A 15608-nucleotide genomic window follows, 5' to 3' on the forward strand; every position below is an offset into this window, starting at 1 on the left:
AAATTCATCATGGTGGCTTATTAATTATTTATATAATTTTAAAGTGTTTTTTAAACAAATTGCTAGACATTTTGCCAGAGGTGAGATGATTTCTCCAAGATGACTCTGTCTACTCAGGACTCATATTCCTACCTTCAACTGGTTTGTTGGAAAATCCATATACAATTTAGTATTTATAAAACTTTGCCAACTGCTATAATAATGGCAGCCACTGATATTATGTTGTTAATGAAGCGTGGACCAGGAGCCACAAATGCAATAGGAAACAGACATTAAATAAAAGTTGACGTCAGTCACCCAGGCCTCCCCGGTTCAAGGGAGATTTCATGGACCTCTATGATCCAAACTGAATGATCTTAGAGAACAGGCAGTGGGACAAAAGGGTGTTTTTTATGAACGGCTGGAGCTTTAAACTTTACCTAAAATACTTGGCTTCCTCCAAATAGTGCCTGGATAAATTGGGGATTTTCTTCAAGAGGAATTCTCTCTGAGGATAAGCTCTGATTATACAGTAAGTTTAAAATGAAGAGCACAATCATTCCTGTAGTTATTAGAGAGTATCATATCAAGGCCTGTCCCATTCTCCAATCTCAAAGAGAAAAATGACAAAAAGACATGTCCAAACATGTCCTCAAAGACCTGTAGTAGTTTTACTTAGGCATCTTAGACACTGAAGCTCTTAGAAGGGCTTTTGGTATGGAAAGTAACCACCTAAGTAAGTTTTTTAGAAGACTTTTTTATGCTTTAAGACTACAGCTAGTAAGCCATAAGTACAACTCATTACAATTTCAAATGGCAAGGGGTTAATTCTTGGAAGACCATGGTACAAGGAAGGCAACTGTGCGAGCTGAATTATCTCAAAACAAGGACTGTACCATGTGGAGGGCCTGGTTTCCAGATTTGTGTTTCTAAAGACTAGAATGCTGAAAGAAACAAAAGGCCCAAACTTACACAAACCCCACATGCTCACAGACTGGCAACTCTTAATTCCCAGGCACGCTGACTCACCAGTGTTTGCTGCTCAGCTCCTGCTGCTGAGGGAGGAATGGGCACCCAGTGAGATAAGAGGATTTCCTGGCCTCCATCTGACCCACCTACCCCAGGCCATTCACCCTGCCCCCACTGGGCAGATGCTTCATCATAGCAGCTTCCTCCAAATCCTGGTGCCAAGGCCTTCAGGTAGGGACAGAACAGATGGGGCTCTCAAAGAGGCCCTAATCCCATTTAGCCAACTGCCCCTCCATGAAAGAGCATCTTTTGATTGCCTGACACAGCAGAACCAGCTGAAACCTGAAAGCTTTTAACATGCCCAGCAGATGAAAAAAAGGAGAAGAAAATCAGTTCCAACAGATGATCAATCAGCAAATGCCAGAAAGTTGGATCCTTCTTCCATTCTGGTCCCTGTCTTTGAAATGCCCCCATTCCACTGAGTGTTGAGGCGAGTGGTGGTCTAAAGCCCGAAGAAAATATCTCTAGATCTGATGAGTATGGTCCCCTGATTACTCTGATTACTGCCCAATGGTCTACCTTCTTCTGTGTCTACCCCCTTCTCTGGGAAAATACTTTTGCTCTCCCAGAGCTTTCCTCAGGTTCAATCACAGTGCCCAGCCCTGTGGCCCAGGCTGGCAGTACTTCAAGTGTTTTAAAGTTGAAGGTCTCCCCTAGACTAACTAGCTGATGGCTAACAGCTAATAATAGCAGTCATCAATTATTGAGCACTTGATACGGTGCCAGGCACTATGCTGAGCAATTTTAGGGACATGAACTCACATATACTCATCATAACCCCATTTAAAAACAAGGAAACTGAGGCTGAGGAAAATAAATTACCCAAGATCACATGTCTGGCTCAAGAAACCATGACATTTACCCCTAGGCTAGATTGCTGAGCCCACCCACAGCACAGCACCTAGAGAGAAAACACGACAGATAGGCCCCAAGTTCAGGAATGACACCACAGCAACCCCAGAGCAGCAAATCTCACCATCAGCCACTGGAGAGAGAACACACGTCTGTGCTTGGTGCTCAAGAAGGATCTCCTACTCACTGCCCTCTCCCCAGCACAGCCCTTCTGCCACGATCCAGGCAGGCACCACGTGGCTGGGCTCAACCCTACCAGATGTGGAAACTAGAATTAGTCCAGATGCCCTAAACCTGTGATGTTTTAGTCCACCAGCACGGTTAAAAGCTCCAGCTCTGAAAAGGAAGGCCAACTGCACCACTGGCTAATTGTTTGACCCTAATGGGAGCCTGAATTTCCACAATCTGCAAAATGGTATCTGCCTGATGGAGCTCTTGAAAGAATTCAGTGAGGAAATGCAGATAAAAGGTACAAGGCTTCAGAGAAAACACTTGATATAACAGCCGTTACTGTACTACTAGTAGTAGCAGCCCAGTAGCATCTGGTTAGCCTGTTAGAAGTCCCAACTTATCCCCTCCGAACAATGGGCTCCAGGCCTCAGATTCCACAGGCGCAACCAGGACTTCCTGCCCCTGCACTGAGTCACTGGCCCAGGGCTTGTTCCAAAACCGATTCTCTTACCACAGTACTGATCCTACTCAAATACACCACTACCCAGAAATGCTTGTAGGATCAGACTCTCCGCAACACAGGATTTCCTTGTGATTGATCCTGAATAAAATTAAGCGGAGAATCTGCTCTGCCCAATGGACACTGAATTGCTGGTCATGCCCCGACCCTAACCTGGAGCAGGCTTTCAGCCAGTTCCAAACTCCTTCCCCTCTCCACTTGGTCCCAGCTCTGTAGATCTACAGAAGAAAGGACGTCTAGATTTCTATGCAGTTGCTAATTTAATGGACTGTCTTCCCAGTTGGTCCTCTTCTCTTATCACTGCCACCTCTGAAGTGGTCAGCCTCAGCACAATCAGGACACCTGGCACCAAGTTTCCAGCAGCAACAGAGCATTATTATTCATGAATATCATTTTGTATTTGTTAGTACGTTATGAAAGCTATATACAAACATATCTCTGTGAAGCAATTACCCCCATTTTACAGGAAACTAAACGAATGGAGACACACCAAGGTCAAGGAGCCTATCTAGGAATGGAGGAAACAGGAGCGCAGTGATGAAAAGGATGAGCTCAGACAAACCAGGACAAAGCATTGCCATTGCCATGGCAATCTCACCAAAGAACTGGAACTGTCCACATGGAACTTTAAAACAGGGCAGCTGTACCTCAAAGCACTATTGGGCAAAATAAATGAAATAATGCATGTAAATACTCTGCTCAATACCTGACTCACAGAAAGCATTTGGTTGGTAAGTATTAGCCTTCTATAATAGTTATGATTATTGTCACAACGTCGGTGACAGAATCAAGTCTCACTTCTCCTAGAATGGTGCTCTTTGCAGGAGCCAGCCCAGATCTCCCGTGGCGATTCAGATCTGCTCACAGTAAGTGATCATTCTCCTGATTCAGCAAGGGGCACAAATGGGTTGAATGGAGCCAAAGACAAGGAGGGATACGGAGAAAGAAAAGGCAGAAAAAAGAAGGGAAAAAAACCCCACAAACTGGGGAAACCTACTTCTAGGCTTTTTTTCTTTTCTACTTAGAGCTTTGAGTGTTTACCTGAAAGACCAAAGACAGCAGTTCTGCTTAGCTTCTGCTGGACCAAAATCAGCCTCCAGCTTCTCTCCCTCAGTCTCAGCCCAGCTGCTCTGGCTCTCCCTCCCTCCTCTGCACATCAGCCTCCAGACTCTTTCCTCCTCTGTGCTGGCACTGGCCACTGTTCCTGGGGATGGGCTTGGCTGGCTGCCTGGCCCTAGGCCTGGAGCGGCCACTGCTGGGCCCAAAGGGCAATCCCAGAGGCCGTAGTCCCTGTGTTGCTCTAGCTCCAAAGAGGGATCAGGAAATTGCTTCTAACTCCTAGGCAGATCATGAAATGTCAACCGGGCAAGTCCCTGTCTTCTAGGGGCTTAACCTCAACTGCCTCTTATAGAAGAGAACCACCACAGAGGGCAAACCCACACTGAGACTGTGCAAATGCAGACAGGAGAAGAAGACAGAAGTGTGAACTACTCTAACAGAAAGAAAGGGGGAGAGGGACTGAGGAAGTGAAATCAGCATCTGTGGAGCCTGGGGCTACATGCTTCACATTCATCATCACCTTCAAACCTCACAGCAACCTCAAGAAATGAGCTGTTGCAGCTTTGATAGATTAGGAAACAGGTCTCTTAACTACTAAGCAGTAAGACTGGAAAATAAAACAAGTCTGCCAGACTTTCCATGGGGAAGTTTCAGAGAGAAGGCAGGTCTTATTCTGGTCCTTAAATGTCTATAAGCATGATATGAAAGGAAGGAGGGAGAGGGCTGATATGGTTGGCTCATGTCATTAATGTATATTAATAACAATATTATAAAAATAATTATATTAGTAAGGTTTTCAAAATGGGAACAAGATCAAAAAATAAAAAATAAATAAAATTACATATATCTATTGACATGAATTTTCATGTTTAAAAATAAAAAATAAATAAATTACATATATCTATTGACATGAATTTTCATGTTTAATCCATGACTCTATAAGGAAAATAATATAATCTTCATTTTACAGAGGGAGGAAGTGAATGGAGCTTAAGGGAGGTGGCCTGGGGTCACATAGTCAATCTGTGGAGGAGAAGGGTTCAAATCCAGGCAGTCTGACTCTAAACTGGCCACTTTCCATCACTGGTCTCACTACTGTTCTCTGCTATGATGTGTGCCAGGATATACCCCTACCCCTAAGGAGGTACCGATGCCCCAAGAAGAAAATGTCCAACATTCTATCAGCGCCTAAGTATGTTCCTGAGGAACCAAGTCAATAGGAACAGAGTACACCCCCAGGAAGCCTTTGATTCTGGTTTGGAATCCCCCTGAACAACGTGTGCTCTCAAGCAAGTCACTTAACCTCTCTGAGTTTCTGTGACCCAACATTAAAGTGAGGGGTCTGGGTTAGTCTTTCCAAGGTCTAATATTCTACCATCACCTTTTTTGGCATTCAAATTTAGGCCAAAGTTCTAAATTTGCAACCCTCCTGAGGACAGGCACTTTGCCTCCTTGGTGAACTGATCTCACATTTCTCCTTGCCCAAGACTGTAAGAGTTAAAGAAAAAGCAGAAGTCCAAAAGCAGAGGGAAAGCAGGGCTACTCCAATCTGAACAAGGGGTGATAGAAAACACTGGTTTTGCAGCCTTCCCTCTCCTTAATCATCTTAGTTTGATCTCTGCAGAGTCAGTAATAGGCCCAGACATGGAAAACAGAGCCACGCAAACTGACTGCTGGAGCTGGCTGGGTCAGGAAGCCCACTCAGAGGAATGCCATGTTGGCTACTGATGGGCAGCCTGTCACCCAGGAACAGACTTGTGAAATGAGGAGCTAAAAAAACAGGAGGCAAATGCTGGCACCAAAAGTCAGTGTCAGCAAGGCACTTGAGATCTGCTCTGAGCTTCCTTGACAGAAGGATCCAATCCATTCCACTCCTCCATTCTGTTCCCATCTAGAGTCTATTGAGCAGCAAGAAACCATGCTGGTGCTCCTACATATTAGCAACATGAAAAAATCCATCTTTTCAACTTTTATCCAAATACTTTGTAGAGCTAGCTGGGTATATGTTTTTATTTCTTCCTACATATGCCAGATACCCAAAGGCCAGAGAACATGAGTACATGAATTCCTCAGACAGCTTTTCTACAGCTGCCAGGGGCTGAAGCGGCTGTACTGGCACAGCCATCCTCCAGAGAGTCTTAAGGCAAGACCACAGGAGCCCCTTGATCCCACCTGTCAGCCACAGACTCCAAATGACCTGAGAAAAAAGATGGAATATGGATGGTGTCCATTTGTAAACTACTTCCTAGAAAGTAAACGTGCAGAAATAACAAGGCAAGATTGAGAGAACACTGTAAATGCAGAGTTCCAACTTAGGACTGCTGCCACTTCCAACTTAGGACTAAAAGATCACCTTTGGAGATTAGGTCTTACCCAGAGCCACTTGGGACGGAAAGCCGTTCCCTCTGCCAAAGCAAACTAGACCCGTCTGCTTCTACTTTCCAGCTTTTAAAAGACTTTTTGTCCTAAAATGTACTGCAGCAACAAGCTAAGACAGCAGTTCCAGTTAGGGCTGGGGAGGAATCCATGACTTTTTACATCAACCAGTCTCAACAGTGCAAAAGAAAAGCGGGAGGAAGGAAAAGAGAAAAGGGGATAGGGAGGACAGAGAAAACTTTTAAAAACTGGCTGTATTTCTATAAAAGTCATCTTAGATCACATGACTAAGACCAGCCAGTTTAGCATAAAGTCTCTTTGAAAATGTTCTCACTGTTCCTTACGTTGTACCCTTTGAATGCACTACTAAGAATATATGTCCAATTGAATGAAGCCAGTGTGAGCTGGCTAGAACAAATGCCTACTTGCCAAACACAGGCAAGCCAACACATACTATAAAGTTTCCAAATACCAAATAATGAACCATTTTTTTTGGTCTCTGGGCTTCTGAACTGAGCTACATGTTTAACCCCACATAACTCAAAATAACCAAAAAAGGGCCATATCATATCACTGACTCACACTTGAAATATTTTTTGCTGTCACTATTGATCTGGGCACTTCTAACTACCCACTTATGTGCTGGGGGGGGCATCATTAAGAGGCATCAAATTTCTAGGTTGGTCACTCTTTGTTTTCACATCAGCTTTTCCAGTTACTTACCCTGTTTAAAAGCAGAAGGCTGTCTTGGATTTGTGCTGCACGGTACTCTAATAAAAACGGCACGCCTGCTGCATGCTTCATCTCCGGTGGTAAGCTTGCAGCTTGTTTTATTTCTTAGGATGGAGCCTCATTAGACCCCACTGAAAGTAAACCACTGATTAGCACTAATTCCCTCCTTCCAGTCAGCATACTGATACCAGCCACCCTGGAGGTTCACCTGATTGTAGCTGATTAGTCCTCAGAACAGCCAATTACCACATCAACTGCTCATTTTTTAGTCACCTTCTGAGAACTTGGGAGTCAGCAACTGATTGAAAATTAGTGAACTGGAGATAAGGTTAGATTTGGGCATATAAGTAAAAGGCGAGAAGGAAATTGTAAAATGAGTCCAAAGACAAGGAAGGAACACAATATACAGATCATAAATGACTACATCCAAATGTCTTAAAGGGCACCTGGATGACCACAAATGTAGAGATGTGGTTTCTAGATCCAATGGCCTCTTAGTAGGCATCAGGTTCACCGTGTGGTAACCAAGTAATCTCCTAATGTTTGCTAATTCTTTAAAAAAAAAAAAAAAAAAATCTAAATCCATTAAGACCACATTTATCAGCTTTCTCCTAGAGGTCCCATGATGGAGACTGACTGCTAATGCCTAATAGTAGACAGGAAGAGGAAGAAGGAGAGAAAAGACCCATACAATAAAAGAATTCCTGCTTTCAACCACATCAGTAACCTGGTCAGAAAAGTGACGTCACCAGGCTCTTTCCTGCTGGCAAATTCAAAAGTATGACATAATTATCTTGTGAAGTTTAGAGAGTATAGAGACACATAAAGATAAAGTCAACCACTAATTTCACCACCTACGGTTAATGTTTTGTAGTATATCCTTTCATTCTTTTATGTAAGCACATACAGATGGTACATATAAATTAATACACATACAGGCACACATTACACACACAAAACTTCGAAAAACAATGGAGTTTATATTATACATCCTATTTTGCAACTTTTCCACTGAACACTTTTTTAGAAAAATCTTTCCCTCTCATAAAATCTTTACCCACAAACTGTATACCCTACTAGTCAGTCAGTCAAAAATGTGGGTGCTACACTGCAGGGGTCAGGAGAAACAAGCTGAGACTCTCTGTGTTGAAACATTTTTAATAGTCAGACGTCTTCTGTTGATGTGGGTACCATTTAGTGTAATCTCTTACCGTTGGACATTTAGCCTGCTTCCAATAGTTCACTATTATAAACAATACTGGGATAGGCTGAGCACAGTGGCTCATACCAGTAATCCCTGCACTTTGGGAGGCCAAAGAGGGCAGATCACTTGAGGCCAGAAGTTCAACACCAGCCTGGCCAACATGGCAAAACCCTGTCTCTACTAAAAATACAAAAATTAGCCGGTAATTTTTGTGATAATGAGTGGTAATACGAGCTTCTAATCCCAGCTACTCAGGAGGCTGAGGCACAAGAATCACTAGAACCCAGGAGGTGGAGGATGCAGTGAGCCAAGATCATGCCACTGCACTCCAGCCTGGGGCACAGAGAGACCCGCCTTGAAAAAAAAAAAATACTGGGATAATAAATATAATATGCAGCTAAAACTCAGCATGTTTACAATTATTTCCTGAGAACTGATGGATCAAAGGATATGGAAAGAAAATTACATATAGAGTCAATTTGACTTCCAAAAATGTAGTGTCAAGTTATTCTGGCAGGGTATTGGGAGTGCATATCTCTCTCAAAATCTACTTGTAATATTTACCAACTAATTCAATTTATTCAAAGAAAAAAATCCTTGCCAAAAGGACATAAGACTTTATATTTAAGAAAAAACAAACTGTCAAAGAAGGACAGAAGACAGGTAAAGAAAGAGATCACTTACTTCGCCGAGAATCATGTCAAAAAGGCTAGCCAATCCAATGTGTCTGGCTCCAAGGATTTTAAGAAAATGTTGCTAAATAATGGGGGAATGGGGAGAAAAAGAATTTAATCCAAGAACATCTTTCACTTATATCTAAATTTCCTCAATTTATTCTTTCAAAAGAAGATCAACTTCTCCCTCACATGCCCACCAAGAAAAAGAAAAGGACAAAGATGATGACCATCTTAAGTCTGAGTAACAGTCGCCTTATCAAAGGCTTAACATCAGGGGTAGAAGGGTCTGGCCCATGGATTGAGTGATTCACATTCCCAGGAAGCAAGAGGCTCATTCAAAAGAGAAATGTGGACAGACAATGCCTGGAAATGGTTTGATTTAGTGTGGAGACTAACATGGGCTTTCAAGCTGCAGACTGGGTCACAGGACAAATTTGTAACAAACGTGTCTGCCTTTCCAGCATCCAGGCTCTTCATCAGGTGATTATCCAATTTTCACCAGCAGATCCTTCTCCTTCGCTCTCAGCCACCAAATGGCTGGGTGGGGTTCGTAAAAAACTATGGGACTCACGCCCACCAAGGCCTCACATGCATCTGGCTTTAATGATTGGATCTAGGATACGCCCATGACAAGCCGGCCAGGGAGGATCTGAAAACACAGGACCATCCTGGCCAACATGGTGAAACCCTGTCTCTACTAAAAATACAAAAATTAACTGGGCATGGTGGCACACACCTGTAGTCCCAGCTACTCGGGAGGCTGAGGCAGGAGAATCACTTGAACCCAGGAGGTGAAGGTTGCATGCAGTGAGCCAAGATCGTGCCACTGCACTCCAGCCTGGTGACAGAGTGAGACTCCATCTTAAAACAAAAAAAGAAAGAGAGAAAAAGAAAAAGAAAATACAGGAGTTTGGAGATGCTACCAGAAAGAGCCACCAGAGAAAATAAGAATGACTATTCAAAGGTCACTGTGAGGATTAAATGGTCCCTGCTTATCATACGGGGCTCAGCTCAAATGCATGTAGAACCCAGAAATGAAATCACCACGTGGAAAGTACCACCAAGAGACAAAGAGAAACTGAGTTTTGAAGGCATTATTTACACCCTGAATCCAACTCTTCCTAGAGTCAAGATCAAAGCCTGAACTTCACAGGTGTGAGCCAACAAACTCCCCTTTGCATAAGTCAGATGTGAGGTTTTCTGTCACAACTGAAAGAGTCCCTACCAAGACACAGCTCTGTCACTCAGATCTCTTCCATTCAGAGAGCAAAGAGAGAAAAGATCTAATACCTAGACGTTCTGATTCATGGCTCAGAACCAACTGACTAGGCCACAATTTCTAGTCAATATATCACAGGACCCTTAGCTGAACAATAGGACCCATGATCCCAAGTTTATGAAAGCTGTCAAATAAAAGATGGTATGGCTAACTGGCTAAAAGAGACTTTCCAACTGCAATTTTTACACCGTTAGACCTCCTTCAAGTAGATATGCCACAGAGTACTTCAGGTGCTTTATTCTATTGTGTACATATTTGCTGTCGTCATCTTGTTCCCAAGGAGGAACCCTGTCCCAGCATTCACACACCACGTGAAAGGATGTAAAGCAAAAACCCTCAGAAGTCTTTCTCTGTATGATAACATGATCAACTTTCCAGCTGAAACAGGTATTTGATCTAACCCATATCCCATGAAACTGAAAGACCAGATCTGACCTGAACTTGGCTACCCTCTTGGTTTCAATTACCGTCACTGAAACAATTTCTCTTTGATTTTACGTGCTGAAGAGCCTATTTAGAAAGTGTTCAGCTTTCGAAAACTGACAGGAAATGCTCATGTTTGCACATCTTTATTGAAATACATTCCCTGCAGGGTGAAACTTGAGGCCCCAAGGTTTAGGCTTTGATTTTTTTTTTTTTTTTAAACAGTTACTTATTTTCACAAATGCTCACGTGGCTTGAGGCCCCAGGGTACATTAACATGTGTGAAGATAACCAGATAATTAAAAATAGAGCTCTATACCTGCTGGAAGGCACTGTGGTACTGCAAGCTTTGCAAAGTAAGACAGCTGATGGTTACTGCTCAGTTCCTGCCCACTTCCCACCCACATGACCAGCCAAAATTGCTGCCACCTAATGGCCATCACAATGCTGTCTATTAAAACCCTGCCCTAGCAGCTATGCCCTATTTTAAGAAACAACAACATGTTTGTTTGTAAGAAAATATTCTAAAATAAAGCAGCAGCCTCATAAGCTCTTTCCGTTATCAGTAAGTTTGAAAATCCAAAGACAACTATGGGCCCCAGAATAAACTGTGCTCGCGCACACACAAATGCATCCAACAATAGGGGGTCCATGAATTACACGCAACTTTTCTGAATTACCTTCAGTGTCTTGACTGTTCTGCAACCTTCAATTGTCATTCTCTCACTCAAAACCCAGTTGCACAGATATTGCAGCTCCTTCAGGTGCTCCAGTATAGTCATGTGCCTTCCAAAAAGGACAGGACATGCACTGGATGCAAAATGACTGCATTTGTACAGCCCAGCTCTACCAGCTCTCTAGCACCACACTTAACCATCTTCGATCTCAATTTTCTCACTTGAAAACTAGGGAAATAAAACAAATCACAGTGAACTAAATCACTATAGGCAGAAGAATAAAACTAGACCTCTCTCTCTCTCACTATATACAAAAATCAAATCAAAGTGGATTGAAGACTTAAATATAAGATATGAAACTACTAGAAGAAAACACTGGGAAAATGACTGAGACACTGGTCTTGGCAAAGACTTTTTGTGTAAGACCTTAAAAGCACAGGCAACCAAAGCAAAAACAGACAAATGGGGTTACATCAAGCTAAAAAGCTTCTATGTAGCCAAGGAAACAATGAACAATGTGAAGAAACCACCCACAGAATGGGAAAAAAAAATCTGCAAACTATCCATCTAACAAGGGATTATCGGCCAGACTATGTAAGGAGCTCAAACAACTTAATAGCAAAAAAAAAACAAAACAAAAAAAAAAAAAAAAAAAGAAAGAAAAAAGAAAAATCTGAGTTTTATTTATTTATTTTGAGACGGAGTCTCACTCTGTCACCCAGTGTGGAGTGCAGTGGCATGATCTTGGCTCAATGCAACCTCCACCTCCCAGGATCAAGCAATTCTCTTGCCTTAACTGGGATTACAGGCACAGGCAACTAAGCCCGGCTCATTTTTGTATTTTCAGTAGAGACGGTGTTTCACCATGTTGGCCAGGCTGGTCTTGTGCTCCTGACTTCAAGTGATCTACCCACCTCAGCCTCCCAAAGTGCTGGGATTACAGGGGTGAGCCACTGTGCCTGGACCTAATCCGATTTTCAAATGGGCAAAAAATCTGAATAGATGTTTTTCAAAAGGAGACATGAAAATAGCCAGTATATGAAAAAATGCTCAACATCACTAATCACCAGAGAAATGTAACTCAAAACTACAATGAGATATTATCGCACCCCAGTCAAAATGGCTTTTATTAAAAAAACAAAACAAAACAAAACAAAAAAACAGAATAATGAATGCTGGCAAGGATGTGGAAAAATGGGAACCCTCATATACTGTTGGTGGAAATGTTAATGAGTATGACCGCTACAGAAAACAGTATAAAAGGCCCTCAAAAAAAACTGAAAATAGAACCACTAAATGATCCAGCAATTGCACTACTAGATATATGTCTGAAGGAAAGAAAATCAATATACTGGAGATATCTGCACTCCCATGTTTACTGCAGCAGTATTCACAATAGCCAAAAGATGGAATCCACCTGAGTGCTCATCCATGGATGAATGAAGAAAATATGGTACATATACACAATGGAATATTATTCAGCCATAAAAAAGAATGAAACCCTGTCATATGCAACAAAATGGATGGAACCATAGGTCATTATGTTAAGTGAAATAAGCCAAGCACAGAAAGACAAAGAGTACATGTTCTCACTCATATGTGAGCTAAAAAAGTGGATCTTATGAAGACAGAGACGGTTATAATCTCTAGGTGGTTACCAGAGGCAGGGGAGGGGAGTGGGAGATGAAAAGAAGTTGGTTAGGCCAGGTGCAGTGGTTCACGCCTATAATACCAGCACTTTGGGAGGCCAAGGTGAGCGGATCATGAGGTCAGGAGTTCAAGACCAGCCTGGCCAACATGGTGAAACCCCATCTCTACTAAAAATACAAAAATTAGCTAGGCATGGTGGTGGGTGCCTGTAATCCCAGCTACTGGGGAGGCTGAGGCAGGAGAATCACTTAAACCTGGGAGGCAGAGGTTGCAGTGAGCCAAGATCATTGGCTCATCTCTCCAAGATCATCTCTCCATTCCAACCTGGGTGACAGGCCAAGACTTCGAAAAAAAGAAAAGGGGAGGGAGTGGAGTGGAGGGGAAGGGAGGGGAAGGGAGGGGAAGAGAGGGGAGGGGAGGGGAGGGGAGGGCAGGGCAGGGGAGGGCAGGACAGGACAGGACAGGACAGGACAGGACAGGACAGGACAAGACAGGACAAGACAGGACAGGACAGGACAGGAAAGGAAAGAAAAAAGAAAGAGAAGTAGTTGGTTAATGGGTACAAACAGAAGTAAGACCTAGTGTTTGAAAAATCAATAGGGCGACACCAGTCAACAATATTCTATTATATATTTCAAAATAGCTAGAAGAGAATAATTTAAATGATTCTGGCATAAAGAAAAGAAAAATATTTAAGGTGATACATATCCCAATTACCCTGATTTGATTTTTACACATAACATAAATGTATCAAATTATCATGTGTCCCAAAACTACATACATTATTTATCAATTAACAAAAAAAATCAGACTGAGTTCTGCGATTAAAAAGAAAAGAAAAAAGGTCACTGTGAAGAATAAATGGCTGCTTTATATCAGATGGATCTCAGTTCATGTGCTGATATGCGTTCCATGTTCAACCAATCCAAATGCCACTCCCCTCTAACTCAGCACAACACTGTTTTACTTCTTCACGGGACACACAACTCTGAAATTCTAATTTGCTGCCTTATTTATTGCCTGCTCCTCCTAACAGCAGGCATTTCCTCTGTCTTATTCACCACTTTACCCTGCGTACCTAGGCTATGTGGCACATAGCACCTTAATAAGTATCTGTAGAAGGAATAATAATCACTGATACTTACTGAGCACATGCTCTGTACAAGGATTTATCCCTTAAATGTATTAACATGTGATTGAATAAATGATGAACCTGAGATGTTTAGCACTTTCTCACACACAATTAGTACTCAATAAACGGTAGCTATTTATACCAATTCAAATTATATGATGATGTTAGCAAACACTCAGCAGGAAAGAGTAAAGGGAGTTGAGTCCCAGGAATGCAGAACTCAATTTCAGTTCTCAAGAGCTGATTTTTTTTTTTTTTTTTTTTTTAGAGACAAGATCTGGCTCTGTTGATCAGCCTAGAGTATGGTGCTAAAATCATAGACCACTGTTAACTTCAAACTTCTGAGCTTAAACAGTCCTCCTAACTCAGCCTCCCAGACAGCTAGGACTATAGGCACATGGCACCACACCCAGCTATTATTTTTATTTTTATTTTAGTACAGACAGGGTCTTGCTATGTTGCCCAGGCTGGTCTCAAACTCCTGGGCTCAAGCAATCCTTCTGCCTCAGTCTCTCAAAGCGCTGGGATTACAGGTAACGAGCACTGTGCCCATCCCTGATTCTTAAGGTCTAATTTTTTCTGGACTCCCCCACTTGAAGTACCCAATACCTTCAGAGAGGAGAGAGAGGAGGAGATTGTCTTCTTACTCCAATTATTCCTTAACTTATGAGTTTCTCAGATAATGTGATACAAACACAGCTTCTCAGCCAGCAGTACGCGATTCCATCTCTCCTCACTTCACAAGCTAATTTTCACCTTAAACACATCAAAAGCCAGAATATGAAGCTAAAATAGGGAGATATTCAACCTGTCATGTCTCTTTTTGACCTACACTCAGGCCCTTAGAAAAAATTCACATTAACAGAAATCACTTCTGCCCCTCCTTTTAGCCAGGGTGTTATGTCCAAGGGTTTACTGAAGTCATAGCCACACACAGCACTCTAGAAAGACCCAAGGGCTCACCAATCAGGAGCACTCCAGTGAAAAGCCTCAGGCTGCTGGTCTGAACTGCATCTACCCTACCTCGACAAATAAAGCATCATATTTAGGTGTCTAGAGATGCAGGAGCAACGGCCAGCAGCTTTTTTGAATACTGCATACTGCTTGCTTTAAATAGAAATTCAATTGCTTAAAACACAAGGAATCATGGCCAGTGTTACACCTCTTGAGATACCACTGTTCGCCTGTTGACAGTGACTTGTAACAGGGAGGGCTGAAGCACATACCTTATCAAAGAGAGTAAGAGATACAGACAATAAAGGTCTTCCATTTCTTTAGCACCACCAGAAACAATGAACTTTGTTTCATATGACAGTGAGAAAGGCCAACAGCTAAAGTCCTCAACAGGGGCCCCCAAAGCCAGAGGTACTTGCTGAGAAAGCAAAGGGCAGATTCCACCTCCGCTGGCTGGCAGGCCCACACATTCTGCTTAACCATGTGAAACAGCCAGCTCTTACTCTGCCCGCCCCCAGGCCCAGTTATGATATTTGGGGTAGAGAGAGAATAGCAACACCAGTGACTTTTCTAGGAGGCTGTTTTATAAAAAACAGAGCTTCCAATTTTAGGCCTAAAATTGAAAAGAAAAATAGCCAGAATTAGAAGCTTGTTTTAACACAATATATTGAAAATTACAAGTTTAAACACTGGTAGCTGGGGACGGGGTATCACACCACCACATGACTTCTCAGTGAGTCATAAAAAATAGCATAGGCTTGTTTAACAGTGATCGTCCACCAGTAACAGAATTAAGAAGTCTGCTTGTGTCAAATGATGGAAAACCAAACTGACACCCCTCCTGTATTTGTTTCATCAGTGGCAGGACTGACACAAATGAATTGCAGCAGCAAC

At 42.5% G+C, this 15608-nt stretch overlaps 1 protein-coding gene across 4 annotated transcripts in view; it reads right to left on the bottom strand.

Annotated features, from left to right (window-relative positions):
- DCUN1D3 (defective in cullin neddylation 1 domain containing 3) overlaps positions 1 to 15608 on the bottom strand; it is a 46389-nt gene that overhangs the window by 10558 nt on the left and 20223 nt on the right. The window contains exon 1 of one of the 4 annotated variants that reach the window (XM_032242878.1): positions 1009 to 4385. The exons of the other annotated variants lie outside the window; for them this stretch is intronic. The gene's annotated coding sequence lies outside the window, so the exon portion shown is untranslated. Of the gene's footprint in view, positions 1 to 1008; positions 4386 to 15608 lie in introns of those variants that run through there. 4 annotated transcript variants of the gene reach the window in all.

Source organism: Sapajus apella, unplaced genomic scaffold (genome assembly GCF_009761245.1).
Source record: "Sapajus apella isolate SASKATOON/1434 unplaced genomic scaffold, GSC_monkey_1.0 scaffold51, whole genome shotgun sequence".
NCBI classification, from domain to species: domain Eukaryota; kingdom Metazoa; phylum Chordata; class Mammalia; order Primates; family Cebidae; genus Sapajus; species Sapajus apella.